The sequence below is a fragment of the Lissotriton helveticus genome, chromosome 3_2 (genome assembly GCF_964261635.1).
Source record: "Lissotriton helveticus chromosome 3_2, aLisHel1.1, whole genome shotgun sequence".
In the NCBI taxonomy this organism is placed as follows: Eukaryota; Metazoa; Chordata; class Amphibia; order Caudata; family Salamandridae; genus Lissotriton; species Lissotriton helveticus.
The window spans coordinates 44,195,028-44,209,490 of record NC_136062.1 but is presented as its reverse complement, the minus strand read 5'-3'; the positions used below and the strand labels follow the sequence as shown (position 1 = coordinate 44,209,490).

The following is a 14,463-nucleotide window of genomic DNA, read 5'->3' as shown; positions in this document are numbered from 1 at the left end:
CATCAACAGGGTGATCGGTTATTTTGAACACCAGCCCACGGATGCCCCAAGGTTGGCAGGAGGGCCGATCCCCCTGTTGATGTTTGCGGACGACACCTTGCTAATATCAAAGACCCAGCAGGGACTTCAAAAGGCCATTAGGGTGTTTGAAGGATTTTGCAATGATCATGGTCTTGTAATTAACACCAGCAAAACTAAATTTATGGTTATGCACAAACGGAAACACATTAGAGGCAGAGTCATTATGGATGGGGTCCAGCTCGAGCAGACCCAGGTCTTTAAGTACCTTGGTATCAATCTGTCATACAATCTAGATTGGAAACACCATACTAATGAATTAGACACAAAACATGCTCAACTTGCAGGAGTTCTCACAAAGGAGCTTTTTTCATCTCACACTAAACCAATTAGACCTGTCTTAAAAATCTACAATGCTAAGGTCGGAGCAGTTGTTCTTTATGGAGCAGAACTCTGGGGGTCCAGTAATCTGAACAAGTTGACGGTAGCACAGAATAAATTTCTCCGCAACATTACTGGGCTACCAATGTCAACCCCATTGATACCTTTAAAGTATGATCTGGGAATCTATAGCTTTAGGGACATAGCCAGGTATAGAATTGTGGCCTACTGGAGAAGGTTATGGATAACTCCTGAGCTCTCCCAGTATGCCCAAGGCTTCCTGGAGGTGAGATCCCTAGATACTGCTAATAAGATAGTCTGGTTGAAAGAGGCTAAGCTTCTATATAGGGCACTGGGTTTATCCCAAATGTGGGATGATCCGTTAAATAGTGTTTTTCCACCAAAAAAGATACTTCGTGAACTCTACTGGAGTATGGTGGAGATTAAGTGCTTTAGGAATCATATTGACCGTTCCTTTACATACGATTATTTGGAGCTCAAGCACTCACCGGCCCTCGAACCCTACTGGGATTGGATTACGGTCCCAGGGGACCGGAAGAGGTACCATCAGTTGAGGGTGGGGACACTTCCGTTAAATGCCCTAATAGTGAAATGGAATAAAGCACAAACTCCAAGGTGCCCCTTCTGTCCGGACCATAACGAAAACATTGGTCATGTGTTATTTGCCTGCCCTGAATATAGAATACCTAGACAATCATGGCTCAAACCAATTTGCATCCAGTTAGGTATAAAGACGTCAAATGAGGCTGTCAGGATTTTAAGAACAGATGCCTCCCAGCCTGTTGTTATAGCTATGGCAAAGTTCCTTCACTGGATGTGGATAATTCGGGCACGCAAAACCTGTTTGGAATAAGTTAGGATTGCTACTTAATGCCGTACAGTTTGCATTTATTTAAATTTCCTTTAAGTTACATTTTTACGTGAAAAACTATGTAAATCTCAACATGTAGTTGTTGCTCTTTTATCCTTATTTGATTGGATTCTAATGAACTTAGCTGGATATTTTAAGATTATATAAAAATGTAAATAGGATATTGTAAGATTGTGTAAAGATGTAAGTAGGATACATAGTAGTAGTGTACATAGTATGAGATAGGAAGATTTTTTTTTTTTTTTTTTTTTTTTTGTTTATTTATTGTATTAACTCATGTGGATTCTGTATTTCTGTGGGGTGGGGGGGTAGGGTGGGATAAAAAACAACGCATTTTATTTTTTAAAATGTCTTTTATGATTGAAATATATCGAATAAAGACTAATTAAAGTGAAGTGAGTTGCTGGAGGCCCAGGGACACAGCACGCTGGGTGCCTAAGGGCTGTGGCACACTGCGGGCTGCAGTGAGAGCCTAGGGACTTGGTGAGGTGGTAGCAGCTGGGACAACGTGGAGTGGTCGGCGCAACGGGCCACGGACCCTGGCCCCCCCAGGCGCCATTTTGTCTAAGACGCCATTTTGCTGGGTCCCACGAAGCGAGGCCCTGTCCCTTGGACCGCATCTGTGGTTTTCCCCTGAGGTGGGCACTACTGTACTTTAAGGCCGCTACCTCAGCACAGGACTGCAAGAGGAAGGGGGGACCCCCCCTGCGGTGTTGGAGCGGGGGTGTCGCTGTCTGCAGGTGTGCGTCCTCTGACAGTGGGGCGCACATAGCAGGCCTGGAGTCAGCCTGGACTGAGGGTCGCTCTCAGTGTCTGAGCAGGGGAGTCAGATAGTGGAGGTCTGCCCCTGCTGGGTCCCTGCCTGCACGGTGCACAGCCCTGCTTGGCCGAGCGAGACTGCCTCCTCCACAGCCGTGAGCAGATTTGGAACGGGTCGGTCGACACTTTGGGGACGGTCGCTGGCTACACTCCCTGACATTGGTGGGAGAGGGCTCGGGCAGGAGTCCGAGAGCGGGGCTGGGCGGTGAACCGTCCTGGATCGTTTGGGCCTCTGGTGCCTAACCTGGCTGGGGTCCTCCTAGCTGGCGCAGGGCGTAGATTACTTGCTCGACAGGAGGGGGAGCCGCGTCATACCCTTGGGCGCCGAGACGAGACCGGCGGCAAGACGAGTTAATGCCCACCGCACAACAGCTTGTAATGGGTAAGCTGCGGGAGAGAGCCGACACGAAGCAGCAAGACGCGAGTGGCCCGGACCTCTCGCAGAGGCAGGGGCGAGGGCTCATGGAACCCACAGACACCCTACTGGCCAAGATGGACACTGTTTTGGCGGCGGTGGAACGCATTGGGATGACCCTAGAGCAAACTAAGACCTCTCTAGAAGGGCGGATTGATAAAGTTACATCCGATTTCACTCTGCTACATGTGGATCATCGCAAGCTGGCGGAGTCCGTCGCTAAGCAGGGCCAGACAGTCCAGGAGATACAACCCGTGGTGCGTAGTCATGCCTCAGTGTTGCAAGACCTGGTGGATCGAGTCCATGCGCTGGAGGACCGCGCGGAGGATGCGGAATAATGTCCGAGTAGTGGGCCTGCCGGAAGGGGAGAGACTCCGAGCGGTACACTGAGACCTGGCTGCGGACACTCCTGCCGGATGGGGTGCTATCACCGCACATTGTAGTGGAAAGAGCGCACAGGGTGCCTGCGCAACCCCAGAGGCCTGGGATTCGACCTCGCCCGTTCCTCTTTAAGCTCCTTAACTACAGGGACCGGGACACAGTACTCAGGGAAACTCGGAAGCTGGGCGACATCCAGGTGGGCAGTAGTCGAGTGCTGTTTTTCCCAGACTACACAGCAACTGTGCAGAGGCGGCGTGGCTCCTATATGACAGTGAAGAAGCAACTGCGGGACTTGGAGCTGCCTTACTCATTGTTGTTCCCATCTCGTCTGCGCGTAGTCGCTAAGGAGGGCACCCGCTTCTTTGAGGCCCCATCTGAGGTTTGGGACTGGCTTGAGGAGACGGGCGCTGGTCGGGGACACGGCCGACGGACCCTGAGGGCGGTGGATGGCGAGGGCAGCGCTCCAGGAAGCGGAGGAGGAAGAGAGGAGATCGGCGGGGAGCGAGTCTGGGGCGGGCTGCGCCCAGCCCGGAGAAGATGCGGCAGGAGAGGCAGGAGGCTCTAGAGGCGGTTGCGACACTGGGAGTGGCGAACGTGCATGGCAGCCAGGACTACAGACAGCAGAGCGAGACCGTTGCCAGCGGATCATCCTCACCATCCACCGCACCGTCGGAGGATGCTGAAATGCCTGTGGTGACACCACAGACTGCGGACTTCATAATGTGATAGATGGCGGCCCTGCCATGGACTGTAGTGTTCCTTGTGTTACTTACAAGATCTACTATATCCTTTATTTGTCTAATGTAACATGCTGCTCTATCTAGTCGCTGCAATTAGAGCCCTGAACCTATATACTCCTAGCCATAGAAGCCACTGGCGCAGTACAGGTACATGATCGCGCCTTGCGTTGAGGCACGGGTCTAAACGATGTCGCGCAGGGTGGTCCCCATGGGTGGCATGCATTGGCCCGATCCATTTCATTGGATGCGTCTGACTAACCACGCTTCCACTGAGCTATGGGGCCCCTAGGTGTGGGAGCGACCAAGTAGCACAACTGACTGCGCGTTTCCCCGCACGCATCTCAATAGCGGTCACGACACTGTGAAAGATAGTCACGTTCTTCAGTTTGGACGCATGCCCCGTTGGGAATACGCCCATAAAGTTACACGGTTACTACTAGTTCATATGATTCAGGAGCAGCACTTAGGGACCCCCACCAGAGAGCCTTCCCCCTGGCCCCACATGTCACGCCCACTGGCCCCCCGAGCGGTTATGATACAGCAGACCACATGGCGTGCACTAACATCATGACATGGAACATTCGAGGTATGCACACCCCATCGCGCCGGTATTCGGTCTTTGCATACATGCAGCGCCATCAGGTGGGGATAGCGCTCCTCCAAGAGACTCACATGTCCCAAGTGGAACTGGAGCAGCTTCGTAGGCGATGGAGGGGAAAGATACACGGCACGACCTATTCAGCGCACGCGCGCGGTACCTTGATATGGGTGAGGGCAGAAGTTCCCTTTGTGTGTGCAGATGCGCAAGTAGATCCAGAAGGGAGGTACTCGTTCGCGAGGGGGAGGCTCAACGGGCAGGAGGTACTGCTGGGTTCCATCTACGCCCCTAACACAGAACAACCAGCCTTCCTGGCGACCTTAAATCCCATCCTTCAGCGCTATGCGGGCATCCCCTGGCTGTTGGGTGGTGACTACAATATGGTACTGGATACGCAATTGGACCGCTCCTACCCACCCCTCAGAGCGGCGGCGACTGCATCGGCGGCGCAGGCGCTTGGGAACTGGCTAATGCACTGGGACATACACGACCTCTGGCGCACGCAGCATCCTGCGGACAAAGCATACTCATATTATTCGGCGGTGCACGATCTCCACGTCCGATTGGATCGAATAAAAGGCTCCCCCCGTCCCTGCTCCCGCTTCTGTCGAAGTCAGAATACCTGGGCAGAACACACTCAGACCACAATGACCTATGGCTGCAGATCAGCTGGATGGCGGACAGGTCTCCGGTGCCTACCTGGCGGTTGCAGCCGTCTGCGCTAGAAGACGCCGAGTTCAGGTCTTCACTGGGCACTGCCATTTTGTCCTACTTTGAGGACAAAGAGGGTTCAAGCAAGCAACCATATGGTGGAATGGGACGCCCACAAGGTGACCATCCGGGGGCACTATATAGGGGCCACCTGGAACATTCGCGCAGGTGTCCGCGTCTCTGACCCGCATAGAGTCGGAGCTTCTGAAGTATGAAAGTGAGGGGGAAGGAGCGGGCAGGCATGCGGCGAAACTTGGGGACCTCCGCGGGGAGCACGAAGTCCTCACTGAGAGGCTACGATGTCACAATTATGCAGCGCACACCGCCAAAACACACGCCAAGGCGGATAGAGCTGGCCGCTTGTTGGCTTGGCTGGTACGAACAACTGAGCGCAACACCCCGATAGGCGCCATTCGATTAAGCGATGGGACGGTAGTGTACACGCAGCGTGAGATCCACCGGGCGCTCACTGATCACTACCGGGACCTCTACAGGGCTCGAGGTGCTGGTCATGCGCGCGAGGCAGCTGACTTTGTGAGGGCGGTGGCGCTGCCTGCTGTCACGGGGGACCAAGGGGCGGAGTTGGGTGCCCCGCTCACGTTGGAGGAGGTGGGAGATGCGATCGGGGCATTGGCGACCGGGAAAACCCCGGGGCCTGACGGCCTGCCGGCTGAATACTACAAGGCAAATAGGGACGCCCTCGCACCCCAGCTCCTTCAGGTGTTTCGGGCCTCGATAGACGCGGGCCACCTCCCACCATCCATGTGGGAGGCATTCTTGGTGTCCTTGCCTAAGCCCAACTGAGACCCCATGTCCCTAACCTCCTACCGCCCGTTGGCGATGCTCAATACTGATTACAAGATACTAGCCAAATTGCTTGCGGAACGACTGGCGCCGGTGGTCCCACAGTTAGTGCATCCGGACCAAAATGTCTTTGTGCCGGCGAGGTCCACGTCTCTGAACATCCGAAGGTACTTCCGAGGGGCGTCTGAGGCGGCGGTGGTCTGGCCTAGGGCGGGGTGTCTGGTGCTGGACCTCGAAAAAGCCTTTGATTGTCTTGAATGGAGCTATTTGCGGACAGTGTTGGAGGCGTACGACCTGGACGGAGGTTTCCTACAAATGGTGGGACTGCTGTATAGGAATCCTGTGGTTAGGGTCAGACTGGGGCCGTACGTATCGGAAGAAGTGGCGGTGGACAGAGGCACTAGGCAGGGATGCCCACTGTCACCGCTGCTCTTTGCGCTGGCCATGGAGCCCCTGGCCGCGGCCATGAGACAGCTTCTGGCAGACGGTATCCCTTTAGGAGACGGCACCCATCAAGTGTCTCTGTATGCCGATGACCTATTGGTCTATGTCAGGGACGTGAGTCACATCCCGGAGCAGCTGGCCCCGTTGCTAAGCCGCTTCGCCGACCTCTCTGGGCTCCGTGTTAATGCAGGCAAGTCCTGCCTTTACGCCTTTAACAGTGAGGTGGCAGACCCGAAATACTGTCTCCATGGCACGCGAGTCCAGTGCCGGGCGGACACGTTTAAATATCTGGGGATCCAGATCTACCGTCAGCCGACGGACCTGCTGGATGGGAACCTGGGGAGGGCGGTGACAGCGCTTAGGGCCCAGATCGGCTTCTGGTCCACGCTCCCCCTGACGCCCACTGGCAGGGTGGCTCTGGCCAAAATGGTGATGCTCCCTCGCCTTCTTTATTATTTTGCGAATCCGCCCTTGTTCGTGCCTGCGTCCTTCTTCTCCAAACTTAACAGAATACTGCGTGATTTTGTCTGGGGTGCATCCAGACACCGTCTGGCGCTCGGGAAACTGTTCTTGCCCACGGACAGAAGCGGATTGGCCGCGCCCTGCTTCGATCACTACTACTTGGCAGCGCAGCTCCAGTGGATTGCCCGCTGGCTGGCGGACAGGGGAAGGAAAGACACTGCCACTGCCGAGCCGCCCTATACCCTAGAATGGATCGCCGCGCTGTTCCACCCGTTAGCGGCACCGGAACGCCCCACTTCACTGCTATTAGCAGTGGCGTACAAATGTTACCACAGAGCTCTGCGTCTCATGAAGAAGGTGCGCCTGCAGTGCCATTGGAGGGCTCGCCCGGGGGAGAGGGAGTCCTCACGCATCGCATGTTGGAGCAGTGGCAGGAGGCGGATGTCCAGACGCTGGGCGACCTATATCAAGATGGGGCTCTTCTCCCCTTTGAGACGTTAGATGCAAAAGTGGGGCTCCCCTGGGGGGGGGTTCCTAATGCATAATCCCTCACGGCCCGCATGACGGCTGGCTGGGGCGACATCACTCAGGAGCCTCCGCAGCACTTAACAGTGCAATACTTGCATGTCATGGGCAGGCACTTGATTAAGTGGTTTGCTGCATCCCTTAGGGCGCACACGGAGTTAGATCTGACCCCACTCAGGGGAAAGTGGGAGCGTGACCTGGGACGCCCGCTGGCGGATAAGGAATGGGAGAAAATACTGAAAAGCCAGATGCGCATCCCCAGGAATATGCGCTTCCGCCAGATCCAAGTCTACATAGTGCACAGGGCCTATCTTACCCCCGACCTAATAAATAAGTACTTCCGCAGAGCGGATGCGTCTTGCCCACGATGCGGTGAGCTCAATGCGGATTTCCTCCATCTTCTGTGGCACTGCCCGGGGCTCGGAACCTACTGGAGAGACATCAGTGCCCTGCTCACGCAATGCACTGGTCACACAGTCCCTTGCAACTGGCCCGAATTCCTCTTGCACCATTTCAAGCGGTCGCCTACAGATAAGGCGTCGTCCCGCTTCCTGGATCTGGGGATGGTAACGGCGGTGCGACTTCTTACGAGGAAATGGAAGGCAAGTGACCCGCCCGGCGTGCGGGCCTGGGTCTTATCCCTTCTGTCGTGGGGCCGAGCAGAATGTACTGCCATTCGGAGAGAGGAACTGGTGGGGCTCCGGAGGGAGCCCATGGCGGAGAAGTGGGAGCGCATGCTTCACGCACCGCAGGGGGCAGAGGCTGCAGCGGTTGAGGAGGTGGGGGGGGGGAACCAGGCTGTTGCTGTGGGCAGAAGCGGGGGGTGCGCGGCGATCGGCACCACCGGCACATGAGCCAGGGCGTAGCATGTAATTGTGACAGAGGTGAAACAGCATCGGGAGCGCACGCATGACTGGGGGGCGAGGGGAGGCGGGGGGAGTGCACAATGGGCAGTTCTGAGCGGGAGGGCGGGCCTCGGGGGTAAGAGCGGGGGGATGATTTATTCTGTATCCTGGAGATAGTGCTGCACCTGATGTTTTATGTTTTCTGTTTACTTGCATATGTTCAGATTGCAATTGAGTCACATATGTAAAACCTGTCACCATAAGAGGGAAAGGGACGCATTGACCCCTCTATAACGTGGGCATGCCTGGGAGACGAGGATCCAACTGCATATTATCAATGTGTAACCACTGTAGAGACTCCCTGGCAGGTTGCATTAACTGCGTAATGGCAACTAGGCAGTGCTGAAGGCCTGTCTGGACTATGCTGTCATACCACATGTATTGCTGTGACATTTAAATGCAAATAAAACAGATTTGACAAAAAAATATTATCTTCGGTACGGCGACAATTGGAACGGGTTGAGTGCTTGCATTTGCCAATGGTAGGGAGTGCAATGTGCTTAAAATGTGTATATTTCCTAAGGCAATGTATTACTTTAGGACTGTTCCACTAGAGTTAACACGCCCTCAGATGTTACAGTTGCAAACCTTTGCCGACAGGTTTATTAGGGGTAAAAAAAAACCTTGCTGGGCTTCGAAGTATATGACACTACCATTAGAACGGGGGGGATGCGCAGTACCGAATTTTTAATTTTATTATTTAGCCTGCCTCCTGCAAAACATGCAGTATCTGGTGATAGGAGCGGAAGTACAACAGGCCGAAGCGCCTAATATATATCAAATGTTAATGGGGACTCAGGTCAGTGAGGCCTTACTTAAGTTTTTTTAACCTAGTTATTTTAAGAGAACGCTGTTTAAAATTTTCAGTACAGCATATAAAGCCTGGAAGACAATACACAAATTGATATCGCTAGGTCATATAAATCATTATACACCCTTAAATGCCATAGAATTATTCCCTGCTGTATTTTGGGATGCAAAGATGTATAGATGGCGTGTGAAGGGGATACAACATTTAGGAGATTTGTATATGGTGGGACAATGGTCTCTTTTACAGAGCTGGCTGAACATTATAATTTAGCAAAACATGACTTATTTAAATTTTTACAAATCAGTGACTACTTAACTAAACATTGTAGACATTTAGTAGTAGCATCCTATGAGTTAATAGAGGCTGTTAAAAAAAGAGCTAGGATTGGGACATTATATGGTATTTTGACGGAGACCTTATGTGATGATATAGAGAGACATGATGCGATGTGGAGTGAAAGATTTGGGACCACAGGAACATATGGGCAACAATCAATTGATACTGCAGCTAAAGTCATGTTGACAGCTAACTTGCGCACTCAACATCATAAAACTTTGTTCAACTTATATCACACCCCAGTTAAAATGAAGAAGTGGGGGGGACCCCACGATGGGAAATGTTTTAGATGTCAGATAGACAATGCTGATATTGTACATATTTTTTTTGATTTTATAGGATTAAATCAGTTTTGAGAAGATATATCGCAGTTTTTGACAGGGGTTAATGTGTCGATCTCTAGAGAGGTGATGCTAACAGGTGTGGGTGAAGTAACGCAACTCGCTCAGACATGTTATCCATTTAGATATCTTATGTGTATGGCAGCTGCAGTTGCTCGACTGTGTATTCCTACTGTGTGGCTTCAGTCTGAAGCACCATCGTTTGAAATGTGGCGTGCAAAGTTTTACAATGTATTTAACTTGGAATATGGGCTGTACAGTAATAAATCGATGAGGAAAAAAAACTGGGGGCTCAAATTTGAATAATAAATACATTGTTACTTCTGATTCTTAGACTCTGCATACTGAGGAACTGCTGTCCAGTGCCTTGTGCATGTGCCCGACCCCTAAAACTTGTAGTAATTGGCAAGCCCCCCATATGCTTCTTTAACTTTCTTATAAGGCCATAGTATATGGTGTAGAAAATAAACCTATAGCACAGAAAGTTGAAAAACATCACGGGGAGTCTGAACACTTTTTGTGACCTGGCCGCTGCAGCGTAAAACCTGCAGTCCAGCCAATTAAAATAACCCTTTTTGACAGGCAAAAAAACTCCCTTTCAAATAGTAGTAATCTAAGTATATCTTGAAGCACACAAGATAGGATGCAAAATATTAAAAGTGGGACATGTTTAACATTAACCTGACATAAACACTGTTTTTATTGTGGCAGGCCTAGCTGTCCTATGTAGAAAACTAAAGTAAAAAATAAAATACTCAAATTGTATATCGGAAATGGAATCAGCTAGAAAAATAATTAAACCACTATTTTTAATAGTTATTAAAATCCAAATCCATGTTGTATTTTTAATAAATATTAAGGGAAAGTAATGTTTAGAAAGTTACCCTTTACCTTCCTGTACAACCAAAAGGCTAATTAAGTAGTATACTCCTCTGCCTGCTCAAGCCTGGTAATAGGTGTGAAAAAAGTCTTGTAGACAATACTATACTCCCTAGGAATGGAAAACGGCATCTCCAGCTGATGTGATCAACGGACAAGAGCAGGAGTCCAGTATGAGAAGGACAATTCTTGACGAAAAGGTTACTTGGTTACTTGCCTGTGTTAACAGTCTTTATGGTGGATACTCTATATAACCACACATTTCTCACCTTTAGAATATTCCCATGCACAGAATTGGATGAGGAGAAATCTTCAACAATGTTCCTGCATCGTGGTAAGTGGCACTGTATGCTCCACGGTAACTCCATACTACCTCGAAGTGGACGAGCAGAACTGTATGAAGAACTGTATGAAGACAACACGCCTGTGCACTGATGTTTGTAACTTTCTCCCCACACAGTTTATATCAGCAGCTAAGAGTAGACGTCTCAAAAACAATAGTGTCCACAAGTGTGCTGTGCAAACACAAGCCTTGCTCTAAACTAAATTAAAACTACAAATATTGAACATCACATGGAAAGAGGAACCCTCTTTGTAGTATCAAGGCACAGCATTATGGTAGGTGTCTTGGAGTGGTGTTACTACGAATGCACAGCTTGTCAGGTAGAAGAAGAGGTGGGTAGGAGATAAAGACTAGGATTTCACTGGTGCCCTTGATGAGTGTTGGCACATGTTTCCTCAGGATTTAGATACTGATAGAAAAAACTGAACTAAGCCATAATGAGCCTAAATTCAGAGTTTCTGGTGAGTCTGTGACGGTTGTACAAAGATAGGGTGTCATCTTTTGCATGATCTTTCAGGCTGAGTAGCAGGTTTTACAACCACACTTCAACATACTTTAACGCCAATCATACACTGCAGGGTGTGTTATACCTTCCTTCTCAGATGTTAGCATATATTTGGCTAGTACTAAGGCAGGATATAAGAAAGTTGCAGACAACCTATTCTTTTGCTTTAAAAGGTCCAAATTGCAAATGAAATGGCAGCTAGTTGGTTATCCACTGTAGACGAATAGTCTGTTAAAGAAAAGCAGTTCCACAGCATGTGTTGAAAATCCGCTGAGGGAATCTAGCAGCACGGGCATAAGGGAATAGTTTCAGGGAAATTTCTGGAGAGTCTACAAAGGGTTAGGTAGGCTCAGTGCAGAATGTTAAATTGAGTGTATCTGAAATTCATGTTGCAGGAGGCTAAGCAAGCATATGCCATTGCCCTGTCCTATTGGGAAGCACACTCCGAAGCTCAGTCTTACATAACCACTGTAGAGCTATCTGTGTGTGTTCGCCTAAAGTCTTCCTAACCAACTTTGTATGTCTTCAGACACTAGCAATTACGAATAAAGTTTGGATAAGGGTATGTGTTTCATGGACTTCATTAATGCTGTAACATTATTTCTAAAGAGATTTCATCATGTCAAGATTTGGCACATGTGAATGTCAAGTTGCTCCATAACCATATCATGGGTGCGAAGCTGGCCGTTCTAAAACAGATTGCCCAGTGTTGGGAAGCCCACTGTGCTCCAAGGCCTCAAGACGCCATAGGAAAGATGACCTTAGTGTTTAGGTAAATGAGTAGGGGGACAGTAGAAGTAATAGGTGTCACATGCCTGGTGATTAGCACACCCCTCAGAAAGCCGTTCAGGGCTACCCGCAACAGTGTGAGATGACTTAGCCTATGCTTGGTTCTCAGTAGAAAGTGCATGAGCAGGCATTCGAGCTGTAAGGAGCACTATCCAGAGCCGGTGTCTTCAATGGAGAGTCCTGAGGACTGGTGGCATATCCACTGTAACGTTGGCTACCACATAATAGTATTTGGAGTTAGGAGGCCCGCAGTCCACCCTGATCAACTGGGAGTCGCTACTTAGTCGAAGGTCACCAATCGGCATATGCATATCCAGGTCCAGAAAAACAATTCTTCAGGATCCATCACAATATGTTAGCAAAGTAGTGCAACAGACGGAGATGCATCACCATCTTGAACAAAGGTAATGCGGCTCATGTCAGAGAGCTGGAGGGTTGTCCAAAACGTAGCTTGAGCCCTCAAGGCTGAGACTATCTTAGTGAGGTTCCATTCAAGTATACCATGTTCAGAGTGGAAGATTGCCATCCCAGGGAGGTGCCTTACCAGCTGAGGGCCCATCACCCATCCCTGCAGAAGGACATTTCATATGAATCAAAAACAGCCAAGATTTAGACCAATTAACATGGAGCGCTGTGGTCTTGCCAAATTAATGGAGGCATGGGTTATGTCTCTGAGCTTCATTAATATTCGAAATATAGATTAGCATGTCATTCACTTTAAGTGAACGGACATGGATTCTGTCTGATAAAGGAATACACCAGTGGTTCCAGTCATGGCACTTCCTGATGGTCGTGGGGTTCCATGGCCAAAGCAAAAAGTAAACAGCAGGACAGGAAATTATTCAAGTGTTTATGACTATCAATAAGGATCCTATGATGAAGAAGTAGGATTACCTCTAATCAAAAGGATCTCTGTCTTAACTAGATTCAGTTTTAGGAAATTGTGTGTTAACATAAACAGCGCAAAGGTACATTCTAAGGTGACCTATGTTGGTGAAGACCAGGGTATCAAATCGGAGAAGGAGCCGAGTGAGTTCTGCATATTATAGTGCCTTAAAATTAAAAGCCATGATCAGTTAGCCCAGTGGCTGCATTAAAAGTTAAATAGGATATGCAAGGATAAAGATCGTTGAAGCACTACACAGTTAACAGACATTTCATTTAGATTTGCGAAGTGGAAAAGCAATAGTTGGGGGAAGGAGAGTTACATTTTAGGGCAGACCACTCTGGGAACCTAATCCGAGAGCATCCTTCTTCTGGGATATTACCATCAGTGAAAAACAGACAAGCAAGGATGGGGTGCACTCATAAAAAGCCTCATTCTCGAGTATAATTAGTTGGTTCTCAGCAGAACTCACAGCAGTGAATGGCTCCTTAGCACAACCACTCCCCTACATTTCTGAAAAAACACTACTTGACATCCAATTTGGTGCACACTCTCTTCACATACGCTAATCACATCAACTCATTACTACACAACATGCAACACACACACACTCACACCCACACACACACCAACCACCCCACTATCCACCAGATCCTACATTACACCAGCTAATGCAATATCCAATTAGGATCAGTCTGAAAACCCTTGTAGCCTGGCCAGTGAATCAGCAGGATCATTAACCTTGTCAACAATTTCACATTATCAGTTTACAGTTTCTCCCAGAGCACTCATTCTGGAATACAAATTGAGCACATTTTATTAATCTGAAGAATTCAAAGGCATTCATTCAGGTTTCCACAAAAGTTCATCCCCTCACAGACTCAGTCAGTGGATTCACATGAGCGATTACAATTAGAATCCTCTATTTCTAACTAAAAAGGGGGGTTTAGTACCATTTGTGGGATACAGATGATACAATTTCCAACAAAAAAGATAGCAGAAGAAGAACTTGCCTTGGCCACCAGTTGTTTAGAGTAGTTCTAGGAGTTAAAAAAGCAGCAACAGACCTACCGCACCAGATGAGGTAGTGACAAATTAGAGTCTAACCACTCTGTTTAGCCAAACCTGGGCAATATTGGTGGGTCATAACAGTAACCTAATCTAACTCATTACCTAAGCATCTTCAGTCTAGATGTGGAGTGGCAGATAAAAGGGTGGCACCAGTGCGGTTTGTCCCCTTTAAACATCTGGTATAAAGCCAGGGTTTGTCACAAAACATTTAAGAAATCCTGTTCTGATAGATGTAAGTGAACTGAAATGTAGCTCAGAGCACTGCCCAACCTCAAACATGCTCATTAGAATCATACTGAGCCTGGCACGAACGCTGTATACCCTGCATAGTCGGCCCGGGACCAGGGTTCAATTCCCGACGTGGCAGACTCACTACTCTCAGAATGACACATTAAAGGAATGAACCA

The 14,463-nt window shown here is 49.2% G+C and overlaps 1 protein-coding gene across 4 annotated transcripts in view; it reads right to left on the bottom strand.

The window, feature by feature from the left end:
* The window catches only part of SECISBP2L (SECIS binding protein 2 like), a 989,501-nt gene that overhangs the window by 107,573 nt on the left and 867,465 nt on the right, over nt 1–14,463 (bottom strand). The window lies entirely within an intron of this gene.